The sequence below is a fragment of the Rhinoderma darwinii genome, chromosome 2 (assembly GCF_050947455.1).
Source record: "Rhinoderma darwinii isolate aRhiDar2 chromosome 2, aRhiDar2.hap1, whole genome shotgun sequence".
In the NCBI taxonomy this organism is placed as follows: domain Eukaryota; kingdom Metazoa; phylum Chordata; class Amphibia; order Anura; family Rhinodermatidae; genus Rhinoderma; species Rhinoderma darwinii.
In genome coordinates this window covers 241,742,567-241,758,676 of record NC_134688.1, presented here as the reverse complement: position 1 = coordinate 241,758,676, position 16,110 = coordinate 241,742,567, and the positions used below count along the sequence as shown (strand labels likewise).

General features: G+C 40.0%; 1 protein-coding gene across 1 annotated transcript in view; it reads right to left on the bottom strand.

Annotated features, from left to right (window-relative positions):
• The window catches only part of APPBP2 (amyloid beta precursor protein binding protein 2), a 71,690-nt gene that overhangs the window by 36,239 nt on the left and 19,341 nt on the right, over positions 1 to 16,110 (bottom strand). The window lies entirely within an intron of this gene.

Below are 16,110 nucleotides of genomic sequence, written 5' to 3'. Positions count from 1 at the left end.
CCATTGAGCGCCGCGGGCATAATACACCGCGAAATACGCTTTCTCTGCCTCCCATTTAAGTCAATGGGAGGTCAGAGGCTGAAACGCCCGAAGATAGGGCATGTCGCTTCTTTTTCCCACGAGGCAGTTTTACTGCTCGCGGGAAAAAGACGCCGACGCCTCCCATTGAAATCAATGGGAGGCATTTTCGGGCCGTTTCTGCCGAGTTTTGCGACGCGGTTTCCGCGTCAAAAAACTCGGCAAAATACTCCGTGTGAACATAACGTTATTCTGTTTTTCCACTCAGGCTGTTTTCTGTACAGGGCGTTTTATTGCAGTTTTGAATTGCTTCTTAATTGTTTAAAAAAAATAAAAATTGCATTTTAAAAGACGCATGCATTTTTAGGCGGTGTGGCTATTACAGGTGAAGCACATGGTTTCAATGGACACTAACAGTTCAAACAACTTACGCTAACGTAATAGTATACCTGATATATTTCAACTTTGTAATTTACTTACGGTTTCAATATAGTTTTTATCCATGCAAATTCTGTGTGAAGTTACTGCCACTAGGTGTGTCTCTTCCTGTAATCTGCTGTCCACCCCCTGTTGTCAAGCAAAGTCCGTCCCTAGTTACAAAGCAGAATTCACAGACTGCAGAAGGTGGAGGGGTGTCTTCACCGCCTGCCTATATAAGACTATGGAGAGCATGAGGAGGGAGCAGAAAGAGACACAGACACGCTGCCCATACAACTCTCTGGAGAGGGGAGGGGGGAGCAGAGTGAAATAGACACAGACGTACTGCAGCTTCTTGGTAAGTGGTATATCTCACCCCAGTGCTGGATTCTAAGCTACACTGCTTATTACTGTTGTATAATGTCCTCCATGCTGCTTATGCGGTTTCTATATATTTGATAGAGGAGTAGAATCCTGCTCTCCTATCTCTGTGTGTGCAGTGTATGGCAGACATGAAAGCCATTAGGCTCCGCCCACTAGCTCAGAGACAACTGAGAATTAGAGAGAGCTTGCAGAGGGGAAAACTGCTTAAAAAAAAAATGCAGACTGCTACTCATATAATGGCCAGAAATAACACACACACACGCACGCACGCACGCACATTACCTGAAAGATCAGGGATGCTTTAAACTGCAATTAAAACACAGTTAGGCCCCCAGCAAGTTCTTAATGCATATTTTGTGCTTGCTGCAGAAACAACTCTATTCAGATGAATAGAACGTTTTTTTTGTTTTTTTCAGTCGCAGAAATTTCTCCAATAAAATCTGGGTGTGCAGGGCTAAACGCAATAAAAACGTCCTGTGGAAACCAAGCCTAAGGCTGGTTCCCAAAGTATAGATTTTGAACATATTTTTTTTAAGACAAAACCAGGAACGCAGCCTAAATAGAATATAAAAATATATATATATATATGACCTAATAGGTCTGCGAGAACCAAAACACAGTGATCATATTCATTTCTGTAGAAAATATATAGTGTGCACGCAGCCCTGTGCCCACGCTGTCACCAACAGCTCTGGGCCCTGGACAGAGTATCAGGGACCAATCTGTTGGTCCCTGATCATGTGATCGCTGTGACTACCTATCACAGCGATCACATTTGTTTTTATTTTGAAACTTCTGGCAGCGAATCGCCTGCCTCTTTTCTTCTCCTCACACATAGTTTTAGCGTGAGGAGAAAAAGAGACTTCGAGAGAATCGCTGCCAAAAGAATACGGTGTCACAAAACAATAGTGTTACACCATAAAACATTATTCGTATAGATAGATTGCTATCTATACATCTAGCTTTTGATCCACCTTTAATAGATTAGATAGGGAATAAATATATATATATATATATATATATATATATATATTCCCTATTATTTTTTTTGGTTAGGCCTAGTGCAGATAGCCTGTACAATGATATATAATCAAATGATAGATAGATTTTATATATATATATATATATATATATATTATATATATATATATATATATAAAAAATTACACACACACACACACACACACACACACACACTGGAGCTGGGCAATTAATCGAAAAATAATCTAAATTGAAATTCAGCGCAATTAAATAATCATCATCTTGCGAATGTTGGTTTGATCGATTATTTTCTCCCAGTTTAACTCCTTAACGCCAAAGGACGGATATATCCGTCCTCAGCAGCTGCTAGTTCGCGCAGGAGGACGGATATATCCGTCCTGTGATGGCGCGGGTACTGACACTGTACCCACGCGATCAGCGGCAGGAGCGCGCTCCGATTCCGGCAGTTTAACCCATCAAATGCCGCTGTCAATAGTGACAGCCGCATCTCTGTCACCCCATCGGCACCCCCGCAAACAAGTCGCGGGGCGCCGTCGGGTTTCCATGACAGCCTGGGGCCTAACAAAGACCCCCAGGTCTGTCTTCAGCAAATGCCTGTTAGGCCATGCCGGAGGCATGACCTAACAGGTTGCCTGTCAGTTTTACACTGACAGGCAATAATGCTTTGGTATACTAAGTATACCAAAGCATCATACTGTATATGCGATCAGCAGATCGCATAGTGAAGTACCCTGGTGGGACTTAAAAAAAAAAAAAAAATGTCAATCAGTTAAATAAAGTTTGTGAAAAAAAAAATATATATATAAAATTTACATATATATATAAAAACTACTTTTTTTGCCCAAAAAGTGGTTTTATTTAGTAAAAGTGTCAAAACAAATACACACATGCACGTATATGGTATCCCCGCGATCGTAAGAACTTGACCAATAAAATGAACACATTAATTAAACCGCCGGATGAACGGCGTCCAAAAAAAACAACGGCAAAATTCTCTCTTTTCTCCCATTCCACCCCATAAAAAATAAAATAAAAAGTTAATCTATAAGTCCTATGTACCCCAAAATAGTACTAATGAAAACTACACATTGGCCCGCAAAAATCAAGCCCACATACAGAAACAGACGGAAAAATTAAAAAAATTACGGCTTTTGGAATGCGGCGATGCAAAAACAAGTAATTTTTTTCTAAAAGGGTTTTTATTGTGAAAACGTAGGAAAACATATAAAACCCTTACATATTTGGTATCCCAGTAATCGTGCCGACCCATAGAATAAAGTCAACATGTTATTTACGCTGCATAGTAAACGGCGTAAATTTAGAACGTGAAAATTAATGCTGGAATAGCTGCTTATTTTCAATTCTCTCCTAAAATAAAAGTTAAGCAATATATTATAAGCATCTAAAAATGGTACAATTACCAAATACAACTCGTCCCGCAAAAAACAAGCCCTTATACGGCTATGTCGACGGAATAAAAAAAAAGTGTTAAGACTCTTGGAATGCGACCGTGAAAAAACAAAAAATAATCCTTGGTCATTAACGTGCAAAATGGCCCAGTCTTTAAAGGGAACCTGTCACCAGCATTTCACCTATTAAACCAGCAATACCAGGGTCCAATCTGTTGACCACTCCAATGACAACTCACAGGCCCCCCCCCCCCCCCATGTACGGATGCAAATTGATGAGTTGTTCAAATTAAGACCACTGATAAATTGCCTAACAACTTATTTCTGCAACTTTACACCCCAGAGCAGAATGTAAGCATGGAAGAATCCCTCATCAACTTCCACGGAAGGCTTAGATTTCGCCAATATCTACCCACCAAAAGTGCAAGATACGGTATTAACCTTATGAATTGTGCAAAAGCGGGTCAGAATATACACCGCATTCCAAATTATTATGCAAATGTTATTTTTCACTGATTTTCCTAAATAGTCGATGCTAATGACAGTCAGTATAATTTTCAAGCCATCAATCGTTGGAGTATAATGCAAATTTTATTGAACAAATCTCCTAATAACAGATTTTCTTTAGAAGTAAAAAAACTCAAAATGCACTGCTTCAAATCATTATGCACAACAGACGTCAAAACATTTTAAAGGTTGTAAAGAGAACTAAAATGGTAATTTGTTGAATTTGCAGCATCAGGAGGTCATATTTACAGAAATCAAAAGCTCTTTCAATCAAAAAAAACTTAGCAGGCCAAGTTACATGTTAACACAGGACCCCTTCTTTGATATCACCTTTACAATTCTTGCATCCATTGAATTTGTGAGTATTTGGACAGTTTTTGCTTGAATATCTTTGCAGGATGTCAGAATAGCCTCCCAGAGCTTCTGTTTTGATGTGAACTGCCTCCCACCCTCATAGATATTTTGCTTGAGGATGCTCCAAAGGTTCTCAATAGGGTTGAGGTCAGGGGAACATGGGGGCCACACCATGAGTTTCTCTCCTTTTATGCCCATAGCAGCCAATGACACAGAGGTATTCTTTGCAGCATGAGATGGTGCATGGTCATGCATGAAGATAATTTTGCGAAGGAAGGCACGGTTCTTCTTTTTGTACCACAGAAGAAAGTGGTCAGTCATAAACTCTGCGTACTTTGCAGAGGTCATTTTCACACCGTCAGGGACCCTAAAGGGGCCTACCAGCTCTCTCCCCATGATTCCAGCCCAAAACATGACTCCGCCACCTCCTGACTTCGCAGCCTTGTTGGAACATGGTGGCCATTCACCAACCATCCACTACTCCATCCATCTGGACCATCCAGGGTTGCACGGCACTCATCTGTAAATAACACGATTTGAAAATTAGTCTTCATGTATTTCTGAGCCCACTGCAACCCTTTCTGCTTGTGAGCATTATTTAGGGGTGGCCGAATAATAGCTTTATGCACACTTGCAAACCTCTGGAGGATCCTACACCTTGAGGTTCGCGGAACTCCAGAGGCACCAGTGGCTTCAAATACCTGTTTGCTGCTTTGCAATGGCATTTTAGCAGCTGCTCTCCTAATCCTATTAATTTGTCTGGCAGAAACCTTCCTCATTATGCCTTTATCTGAACGAACCCGTCTGTGCTCTGAATCAGCCACAAATCTTTTCACAGTAGGATGATCACGCTTAAGTTTTCTTGAAATATCCAATGTTTTCATACCTTGTCCAAGGTATTGCACTTTTTCACGTTTTTCGACAGCAGAGAGATCCTTTTTCTTTCCCATATTGCTTGAAACCTGTGGCCTGCTTAATAATGTGGAACGTCCTTCTTAAGTAGTTTTCCTTTGATTGGGCACACCTGGCAAACTAATTATCACAGGTGTCTGAGATTGATTACAATGATCCAAAGAGCCCTAAGACACAATACCATCCATGAGTTTAATTGAAAAACTAATAATTAAATGTTTATGACACTTAAAGAGGCTCTGTCACCAGATTTTGCAACCCCTATCTCCTATTGCAGCAGATCGGCGCTGCAATGTACATAAGAGTAACATTTTGTTTTTTTTAAAACGAGCATTTTTGGCCAAGTTATGACCATTTTTATATTTATGTAAATGAGGCTTTCTAAAGTACAACTGGGCGTGTATTGTGTTAGTTACATCTGAGCGTTTTTACTTCTTTTACTAGCTGGGCGTTGTGTATAGAAGTATCATCCACTTCTCTCCACAACGCCCAGCTTCTGGCAGTGCAGACACAGCGTGTTCTCGAGAGATCACGCTGTGACGTCACTCACTTCCTGCCCCAGGTCCTGCATCGTGTCGGACGAGCGAGGACACATCGGCACCAGAGGCTACAGTTGATTCTGCAGCAGCATCAGCGTTTGCAGGTAAGTCGATCTTACCTGCAAACGCTGATGCTGCTGCAGAATCAACTGTAGCCTCTGGTGCCGACACGATGCAGGACCTGTGAGTGACGTCACAGATCTGCACTGTCAGAAGCTGGGCGTTCTGAAGAGAAGTGGATGATACTTCTCATCAGAGCGCCCAGCTAGTAAAAGTATTAAAAACGCCCCGATGTACGCACATAATACACACCCACTTGGACTTTTGCAAGCCTCATTTGCATAACTACAAAAATGGTCATAACTTGGCCAAAAATGCTTGTTTTTTAAAAATAAAAACGTTACTGTAATCTACATTGCAGCGCCTATCTGCTGCAATAGCAGATAGGGGTTGCAAAATCTGGTGACAGAGCCTCTTTAAGCGACAAGGTTATACAGCCCTATTTAGTGAAACGAACAAAAAAAAAAAAAAAAGTGTCCATTTGTCTGCTAGAGGTGCCAATTCACAATTAATTTGTGATCTACCAAAAAAACAGAAGCAAAAGACATCTGGATTTCCAGGAGAAAATTCCAGGCCTCATATTTGACGTCCAGGACACCAGAGAATGCCCCCAGTCTGCAGATGTCAAATGATTGACAAAGGCATTTGATCAGTCCCATTCACCCAACGCCAGCTAAAAGTAACCCCAGAAAAAGTGCCGGATCTGCAGAAAAGATGGCTGCCGCAAAGATTCCCGAATATTTTTTCCCTCATGTCCCTCACAACCGGGCCTTTGGATTCACTCTTGTTTAAAAACATACCATACTGTTCTGAATTATTAGTTGAAAATATATTTGCCCTACATTACATTTTTATTTTCCCCCTTATTTTACTCCACGGGTGAGGAAGGGAATGGGTGGCGGAGAATATCATGTTTGCATATTTTCTAATGTTCGACTGCTGAAAAGCACCATTTGCATAAACCTGCAATTTCTAATTTTAGGAAACAAAAATAAAATAAAATTCCCATCATACCCCTAGATGAATACTTTTGGGATCTATGCCTCAAAGGAGTTGTTATTTTGAAAGTGTTCTAGAAACTCTGCGGAGTTTAGTAAAATCAGCTTTGAAAAAAATAAAAATAAATAGAAGAAGTTTATTTCACAAATGAACCTATCGTAAGCCCTTTTACATCTCTATGTGAAAAATATGGCACATATTTGGTATCCCCATGCACGGGAGAAGTAGCAGAAGGTGAAAGGAGATGAATTTTGTCCGTGTTGTATACGGTGAGTGAAAAACGCTAGCATAAACTGACGCATTTGCCCCCCCAAAAAAATGCTAATTTTATGGTGTTCTATCTTATTCAAGAAAACTGGGACTTTCTAAAATGATAAACCCCTTGAAGAAAACCTTGGGGTCTACTTGTGTAAATGAAGTCATTTATGGGGTGTTTCTAATGTTTCAGCTGTATTAAGCCCCCAGAAAACCGTATGCTGCTATAAAATCAAGTGCAGAAATGCTGGACCCAAAAGCCTCCTTTTATGCCCTGGCACATGCCCGCAGTGAATAAAGCACATATATTGGGTATCCACATGCATGGGAAACGTGGCAGAACATGAAATGAGAAATTGTCCGTGGTCCATAGTTTGTGTGATCACGGTTTTCAGAAAATGACACATTTGCTAAATTCTTAAATTTTTTCCAATTTTGTCCACTTTAGAGAAAAAAATAAAAATTATGTTTACTGACAAATACCATTAAAACAAAGCCCTATCTGTTCTTTAACCCCTTAAGGACGCAGCCTGGTTTTGGCCTTAAGGCTGGGTTCACACAGTTTTTTGCAGGCGGAAAATCTGCCTCAAAATTCCGTTTGAAATTTTAAGGAAGATTTTGCCCTGCCTGCACGCCGATTTTCGCAGAATTTTCCGCCCGCGACCATTGAGCGCCGCGGGCAAAAAACGCAGCGAAAAACGATTTCTTTGCCTCCCATTGATGTCAATGGGAGGTCAGAAACGTAAACGCCCGAAGATAGGGCATGTCCCTTTTTTCCCCATGAGACGGTTTTTCCACTCGCGGGAAAAAAAGCCTCCGCTTCCCATTGAAATCAATGGGAGGCATTTTCGGCCGCTTTTTGACGCATTTTCCGACGTGGTTTACACGTAAAAAAAACTCAGTGTGGACTAAGGCTCAGAGCCCATTTTTCAAATCTGACATATTTCCCTATATGTGGTAATAACTTCGGAATGCTTAAACCTATCCAAGCGATTCTGAGATGGTTTTCTCGTGAGACATTGGTCTTTATGCTAGTGGTAAAATTTGGACGATATATTCAGTTTATTTCTGAAGAACAGCACAATTTAGAGAAAATTTGAAAAAAATAGCATTTTCTGAATTGAAATGTATCTGCTTGTAAGACAGATGGTTATACCACCCAAAAGAGTTACTAGTTCACATTTCCCATGTCTACTTTATGGTAGCATAGTTTTTTGAACACTTTTTTTTTTTCTAGGACATTACAAGGCTTAGAACATAAGCAGGAATTTCTCATATTTTGAATAAAATTTCTTAAAAGCCTCTTTTTTTTTTTTTTTTTAGGTGCAAGTTCGGAAGTGGCTTTGAGGGGCCTATATATTAGAAACCCCCCATAAAACACTGCATTTTAGAAACTGGACCCCACAAAGTATTCAAAAAAGCATTTAGAAACTTTATTAACCCTTTAAGTGTTTCACAGGAATTTAAAGCAAAGCGGTGAAATTTACAAATTTATTTTTTTTTGTCAGAAAATACTTTTTATTCCTTTTTTCTCTTTCTATAAAACAGAAGGTTTTACCAGAGAAACTCAACTCAATACTTATTGCCTAGATTCTTCAGTTTTGAGAAATATCCCACATGTGGCCTTAGTGTGGTAACGGACAGAAGCACCGCCCTCCGAAGCAAAGGAGCACCTGGTGGATTTTGAGGCCTCCTTTTTATTACGCACCATGTCTGGTTTGAAGAGGTCTTGTGGCGCCAAAACAGTGGAAACCCCCCAAAAGTGACCCCATTTGGTAAACTACAATCCTCAAGGAACTTATCGAGGGGTATAGTGGGCATTTAGATCCCACAGGTTTTTTGCTGCATTTTGATGAATTAGGCTGGGCAATTGAAAATCCAATTTTTCGGATAAAAAGGTACAAATTTTTAATTTTGTGAAAGAATAAAGGAGAAAAACTGCCCCAACATTTGTAAAGCAATTTCTCCCGATTACGGCAAAACCCCATATGTGGTTATAAACTGCTGGTTGGATAAGCGGCAGAGCTCAGAAAGGCGTGGTGACTAAAAAACAGCAATCATATATTTTCGAAAGTTTGTTTGAAGCCCGATTTTTCATTGGTTTAAAATCAGGGAATAGCTATTTTTGATTGGACACGCGTTCCCCAGGTAACGGATTTCAGGGACAGGCTCCGCCCCCTATTGCCGTGGCTGCCCATAATTGGCTGCAACGTACATCATTCGATGACTTCTGGGACCTACAGTAAGGACTAATCCCGATCACTGGTCATTTATAATCAAGCACCGCAGTAATACCGCATGCAGATCACACAGAGATGTCAGTGGCATATGTATAACGTGTTCTTATATAAAACACAGCTGCCGCAGAACCTCTTATTCTGATGTACAGAACTGTAGCTGTCCCATTCATGTCTCAAAATCGCGGCAAAACGCCATGACCGCTACGTCTGAATAATCCCATCAGAGATGAGACCCTCATGATTTTTAGCTACGAAAAAAAAAGACGCATTGCATTTGTACCGGACACCTTTGTTCCCAGGCTCTGCCCTCCATCATTGTGTGCAGTCGCCTCAGCTCTGTCCTGCAGCCGCTTCTCGTACGCACCAAATGTGTCACGTGACGTCCCCAGTTTCACACGCTGTCGCGTCCTCACTGGAAGCTGGTGAGCGGCCGCCGCCTCAGTTTTGGGGTCGCATTATGTGTGGAGTTTGACGTACAACAGGGACGGTCTGGACGGTGAATCCCGGAGGAAAGGATTACTAGGGGGAATGGTTACCCAGAGTGCAGTAGTCCTCTATTTATCCTCTCACTGAGGGCATGCTGAGGGTTATAGTACCTCCTCGGGTGCACCACCCGTAGAGACCAGAAATACAGTGACAGGACTACAAAAACTAATTTTATTAAGAATTAAAATATATATATATATATATATATATATATATGGTAATGACGTATAGAACATAAGTGAAATATAGAATAACTGGTATATAATACACACATAAAATACCTGCAACCGGTGTATAATGATACATAAACTGAAATCTAAAGCATATATAATATAACGAATATAAAACACAATATTACTGGAATATAAAACATCGATGCCAAATGGGCATGAATCAGGAGTCCCCGCCCCTCATCCAGCCCTTCGTAGTTTAGTCTAGGAGCACTGGCTTAGGACATTTCCTAAAGGGAATACATTTTTTTTTTGATCATGTGATCATAGTGTTAAGGATATTTAATGGTGCTTCCAATAACATTGGGTCCGGTGTCACCAGTATTCCACCCGTACTTACGGACCCGTTTTCTCTGCATTAAAATCGGCAGCCCCTTCTCTCCATCAGTGCTGGAAAGAGAGATGGGGCAGCCTTTTCGGGCAGAGTTTCCGCAGCGATTGAAAGTAAAAGATGTACATACGTACCGTTGTCTTGGTGACGGGTCCCTCTTGACATCCAGTCCGACCTTCCTGGATGACGCGGCAGTCCATGTGACTGCTGCAGCCCGTGATTGGCTGCTGCGGTCACATGGGATGAAACGTCATCCCGGGAGGCTGGACTGGAGGAAGAAGAAGGTAAGTTAACTTTTAATACTCTCTATTATGCGGATTGTGCTCTCATATAAAGTATTGGAGCACGGTCCGTAAAAAGTAAAAACAGGACATGTCCTATCTTTTGCGGAGCCTTTCTACGGCACGGACACCTTCCTGTAAATATACAGGAAGGTGTCCATGGGAAATAGAAGTGAATAGGTCCGTAATTACGGACGAATTCTACGGTCGTTTGCATGGGGCCTTACAACACATAATTGGGTATTTAAATTGTGAGCTTTTACTCTATCTATACCGTAAGTCAACCTCCCGAGCAACGCCGGGTATAAAAGCTAGTTCTACTATAAATGACATTCACTTTATTCTGCGTGGCGATACGATTACAGGCGATACCATACATTTATAGTTTTTTTTTGTTTTTTTTATGTCTTATGGCGTTTGCACAATAAAATACTTTTTATAAAAAATCATTTACTTTGTGTTGCCTTATTCTAAGAGCCATAACTTTTTTATTTTTCCATCAAGAATGCGGTGTGAGGACTTGTGTTTTGCGTAACGAACTGTAGTTTCGATCAGTATAATTTTTAGATACATATGATTATTTTATCTCTTTTTATGGAGGTGAAGTAATATGGTTTATTACTATTTTCTTTATGGCGTTCACCGCGCGGGGTAGATAAAACACTTTTGTAGTTCATGCCGTTACGGACGCGGTGATACCAATTATGTATAGTTTGTTTACTTATTTTTATTAATAATAAAAGGACTGATAAAAGGGAAATAGGGGGATTTTTACTTTTTCTTATTTTTAAAAACTTTTTTCTTATTTTTACACAACTTTTTTTTACTTTATCCCACTAGGGGACTTGAAAGCAGGAGGTCTTAATCGCAATTCTAATACACTGCACTACATGCAGGACCCACTAGGCTTCCGTAGATGGCATAGCCAGCGGCCATTATTAGGCCTCCGGTTGCCATAGCAACCATCGCCGCCCGCTATCATGTAGCGGGCCGTAGAAGGTGGTTTAACCCCTAAGAAGCTGCGATAGTTATTGAACGCGGCTTCTAAGGGGTTAATCAGCGGGGACACTGCGATCGGTCCCCGTTGAAGAAGAAGCGGCAACTGCTGTATGAGACAGCAGCTGTCACAGCTCCTGTTTGTGTCGGGAGGATGGCCGAAATGGCCGTTCCTCCCGTGACGTACTATTCGGTCATGGAGCGTGAACGATGTGCTTACCATGACGGAATAGTACGCCATGGAGCGCAAAGGGGTTAAAGAGTGTAAAATTCTAAGATAAAACTTTATTCATCTGCAGAGTTATATTCATCTAAAGAAGCGCATAGCAAAATTGAGACATTTTTCTCTGGTCATTTAGCTGTATAACAGCCTAGCCGTTAACCGGTTAAGGTGCATAGTATATTTAACTGACACAAACAATAATTAAGACAAAAAAACTGAGAAATTCAATGTGCATAAATGTTCACCCCGACACTCAATATGGAGCGCCTTTTGCTACAATTACAGATGTAAGTCTTTTGCGGTAGGTCTCGATTATCTTAGCACAACTCGACACAGGGATTTTTCACCATTCTTCTAGGCAAAACTGCTCAAACTCCTTCACGTTAGATGGGTTGTGTTGGTGTACAGCAGTCTCTAAGTCATGCCACAGATTCTCAATTGGATTGAGATCAGGGCTTGGACTGGGACATTCCAAGACCCTTAAAAGGTTCCCCTGTAAACAACCCCAGTGTAGTTTGAGCAGTACGTCTAGGGAAAGTGAACCTCCGTCCCAATCTCAAATCTTTTGCAGAATTAAACAGCTTTTCCTTAAGAGCTGCCCTGTATTTACTGCCATCCATCTTTCCTTCAATCCTGACCAGTTTTCCAGGCGACGAAAAGCATCCCCACAGCATGATGCTACCACCACCATACGTCGCTGTGGGAATAATGTTCATGTGGTGATGGGAAGTGTTGGGTTTCCCATCACTGCCAAAAAGTAACATTTTTGTCTCATCTGACCAGAGAACCTTCTTCCATGAGTTTGTCAAGCTTAAAATTAGTTTTCTTATGGTTTGTTTCTTTTAAGTAATGGCTTTTTTTATGGCCACTCTGCTATAAAGCCCCACTCTGTGGAGTATACGACAGTGTTCCTGTGGACAGATACTTTCATCACCGCTGTGGGTCTTTGGAGCTCCTTCATTGTGATCGTTGGTGTCTTTGTTAAATCTATTATTAATGCCCTCCTTTTTTCATTTTTTTTTGGTGATTACGGACCTTCATAAAATCAAGTCTTCTGTAAAATAACGTTACCTTTTACAGCAAAACCAAACTGCCCAAAACTTCTGGTTGTTACACCATCCAGTCGAATATCAACCAGATCTCTACAATCTTCTTATTCCAAGGACGGGTTGAATAGTGTATTCTACCAGCAAAGCGTGAAACTAAAGTACTGTGCAAGTTTGCTCTGCTCCAGAAGGAAAACACTATTGGAGGTAGCTTCCCTGTGAATCAATAAGCGACCCGTAGCTGCTAAGCTATTTTCTAGAATGCAATGCATTTTTTTGGCAGAGTTTGAAATAAGGTTTCATTCTGACCTTATATAATTTACCTAGGAATTTTAACCCCTTTAGGACGCAGCTATTTTGAGCCTTGTTGATCGCAGCAGCTTTTTTTGTTTTTGATCAATGCATTCACACGGCCATATCTTAATATTTGTTTTAAAATAGACAGGCATATGATGGACTGTTTTTTGCGGTATAAAATTGTATTTTGTAATGGCACCACCGTGGGTGTATATATATTGGAAGGAATTTATTAAGACTGACGTTTCATACACATATATCAATGCAACATAAGATAGAATGTAAGCATATCAAAAGAGGATAGCCTGCGTGACTAAAGAGAAATACATCCCTGTGTCAGAAGCGTCCATCAAACTCCACCCGTATCATCGCCACTGCAGCTTCCTCAGGGATCACGGTCCTTCTCTTAAGAATATTTTTATATACTTTTGCACAATATTAAAAAAAAAAACACATATACATACTTTTCTTTAACCATTGTTTTTATGTCTCCACATTCTGAGAGTTAACTTTTATTTTCTTCTCAAAAAAAATAAAAAAAGTTATTAAAAACTTTGTTAAATTTTTTGTTTAGTTCCACTAGGGAAATTTGACACGGCCTTATAGGCCTCTGTTTGCCATGGCAATGATGTTGACAGAGGGTACCCCTGTAGCCATTTAGATGCTGCCATCTCCAATCTCGGCCATTGAAGTGGGATTTCTGCAGTATATTACAGCCAGTACCCACTGCAAATGTCGCGGGCATAGCTCATGCCTGTACCATCCACTGGGCATAACATTACTTCCTACTGCAGTCAAAAGACCGCAATGGTACGTCCATTTGCGTGAACGGGTTAGTAGAAACACCTAGATATTGGTACTTTATTAAAGGGTTTCCAATAGACAACAGGGGGACACCCGTTCTTAAAAATGTATTCTATAGAAAGTCTAGCAGCTTTATATGCTGCCTTGAAGAAACTCTAATCGGTAATCTACGGTTTGCCTAGAAAACGTGTACAGATTGATTTTATATTTGGTCTTTACTGTATACATTCTCCTGTAAAATATTTTGATACACCTTTGAATTCATTGTTGCCTTAATGACCCAGGCCTTGAGGCAGCCCCAAACCATGATGTTCCCTCCACCATGCTTCACAGTTGAGATGAGGTTTGGGTGGTGGTGTGCAGTGGCCTTTTTTTCTCTCCAAACATAACTTTGTGAATTTGTGCTAATAAGATCTTCTTTGGTTTCATCTGTCCATAAAACATTTTTGGCCGAAGCTTTGAGAAGCATCCAGATAGTCTTGGGAAAATTTGAAACAGTTCGCAATGTTTTTTTTGACAAGATGTTCTTCCATAACCACCATTCTTGTTCACGGTTTTTCTAATAGTGGACACATTAATATAGGTTTCTGCAGTTTGTGGAGTCTTCATTAGGTCTTTTCCTATTACCCCTGGGTTCTTTCTAACTTTCAGTATTGCCCGTTGTGCTCTTGAAGTGTTTTGAACGAGACTCCACTCTTAGGAAGAGTAGCAATAGTTCCATTTGTAGGCAACTTGTCTGTTGATTGATGTACTCCAAGATCTTAAAATATGTTTTGTAGCCTTTTCCAGCTTCATGTGTCTCTATAACACATCTTCTGTAAGTTATGGTTTACACTAAATCTTTCTTGAAAATAACAGATTTGTCAGTAACCAGACCGTGTGTGCCTTTATTTACTAGGCAAAGCACCTCTGAAACTCTTAAAATCACCTTAATTGAAAAACTTTGCTAATTAGCTATTAGAGAAGTCAATAACACAGAGGTTCACTTAACTGCTTTCCTTGAACTGTGGATGTTTGCTCAATAAAATACATGAACAGTACAACTGTGTGTTATTAGTTTAATTGGATTTGTCACCTGAATTTAATGGTGTACGTTAAACGTATTCGTCATGAACTCTTAAGTCTCTGTTCATGACGTCTGTGTTAAACGGCTACCATTAGAATCTATGGGTGATGGATACCACAATTAGTTGTGTCCATTTAATGTATACGACGCACATAGACTATAATGGGATCCATTTAACCTATACGTCATGAAAATCTGTTGTTGACAAGTCCATGATGTTTACGTTAAACTGATGCCTGTAACATTTGCCATACAGTGTCATTAGTCGCCCATAGGCTTCCATATTAAAAAAAACAAAATTACTTCTATTTCCTGGATTCCATCACTATAAAAAAATGTTTTAAAAAAGCATAATGACAAATACCAGCTGAACGGTTGCGAAAAGGACACACTTTTGTCCTCCATGGGCTAATGGAGCCCTATGGACACATTTAGCTAATCGTGGAGTCAAAATGCGGTGTGTACAGAGCCTAAGCTTTCAAGCATTATGTATATAAAAGGTTTACAGGACAACATAAACAAGATCATATAAAGTAGGTCACATTTTTAGTAGTTAACCCCTTCCAGCTTTGGCCACTTTTGACCTTCCCGACAGCTTAATTTTTCAAATCTGACATGTTTCCCTTTATGTGGTAATAACTTCAGAATGCTTTTACCTATCCAAGCGATTCTGAGATTGTTTTCTCGCGGCACATTGGGCTTTATGTTACTGGTAAAATTTGCTCGATATGTTCAGTATTTAATTGTGAAAAACACCAAAATTTAGCGAAAAATGTCAAAAATGTGCATTTTTCTCAACTTAAAATTGTTGCTAATTAACATCCCCCACATATCTACATTAGATGGACATCGTTTTTTGAACATCCTTCTATTTTTCTATGACATCACAAGGCTTAGAACTTTAGCAGCAATTTCTCACATTTTCAAGAAAATTTCAAAAGGTTATTTTTACAGGGGCCAGTTCAGTTGTGAAGTGGCTTTGAGGGCTTTATATATTAGAAACCACCCAATTTTAAAAACTTCACCCTTCAAAGTATTCAAAACAGCATTTAGAAAGTTTAACCATTTAGACGTTTCACAGGAATAATAGCAAAGTAGAGGTGAAATTTACAAATGTCATTTTTTTGCAGAAATTTATTTTTAATCCATTTTTTTTGTAACACAAAGTTTTACCAGAGAAATGCAACTAAATATTTATTGCCCAGGTTCTGCAATTTTAGAAAATATCCCACATGTGACCCTAGCGTGATACTG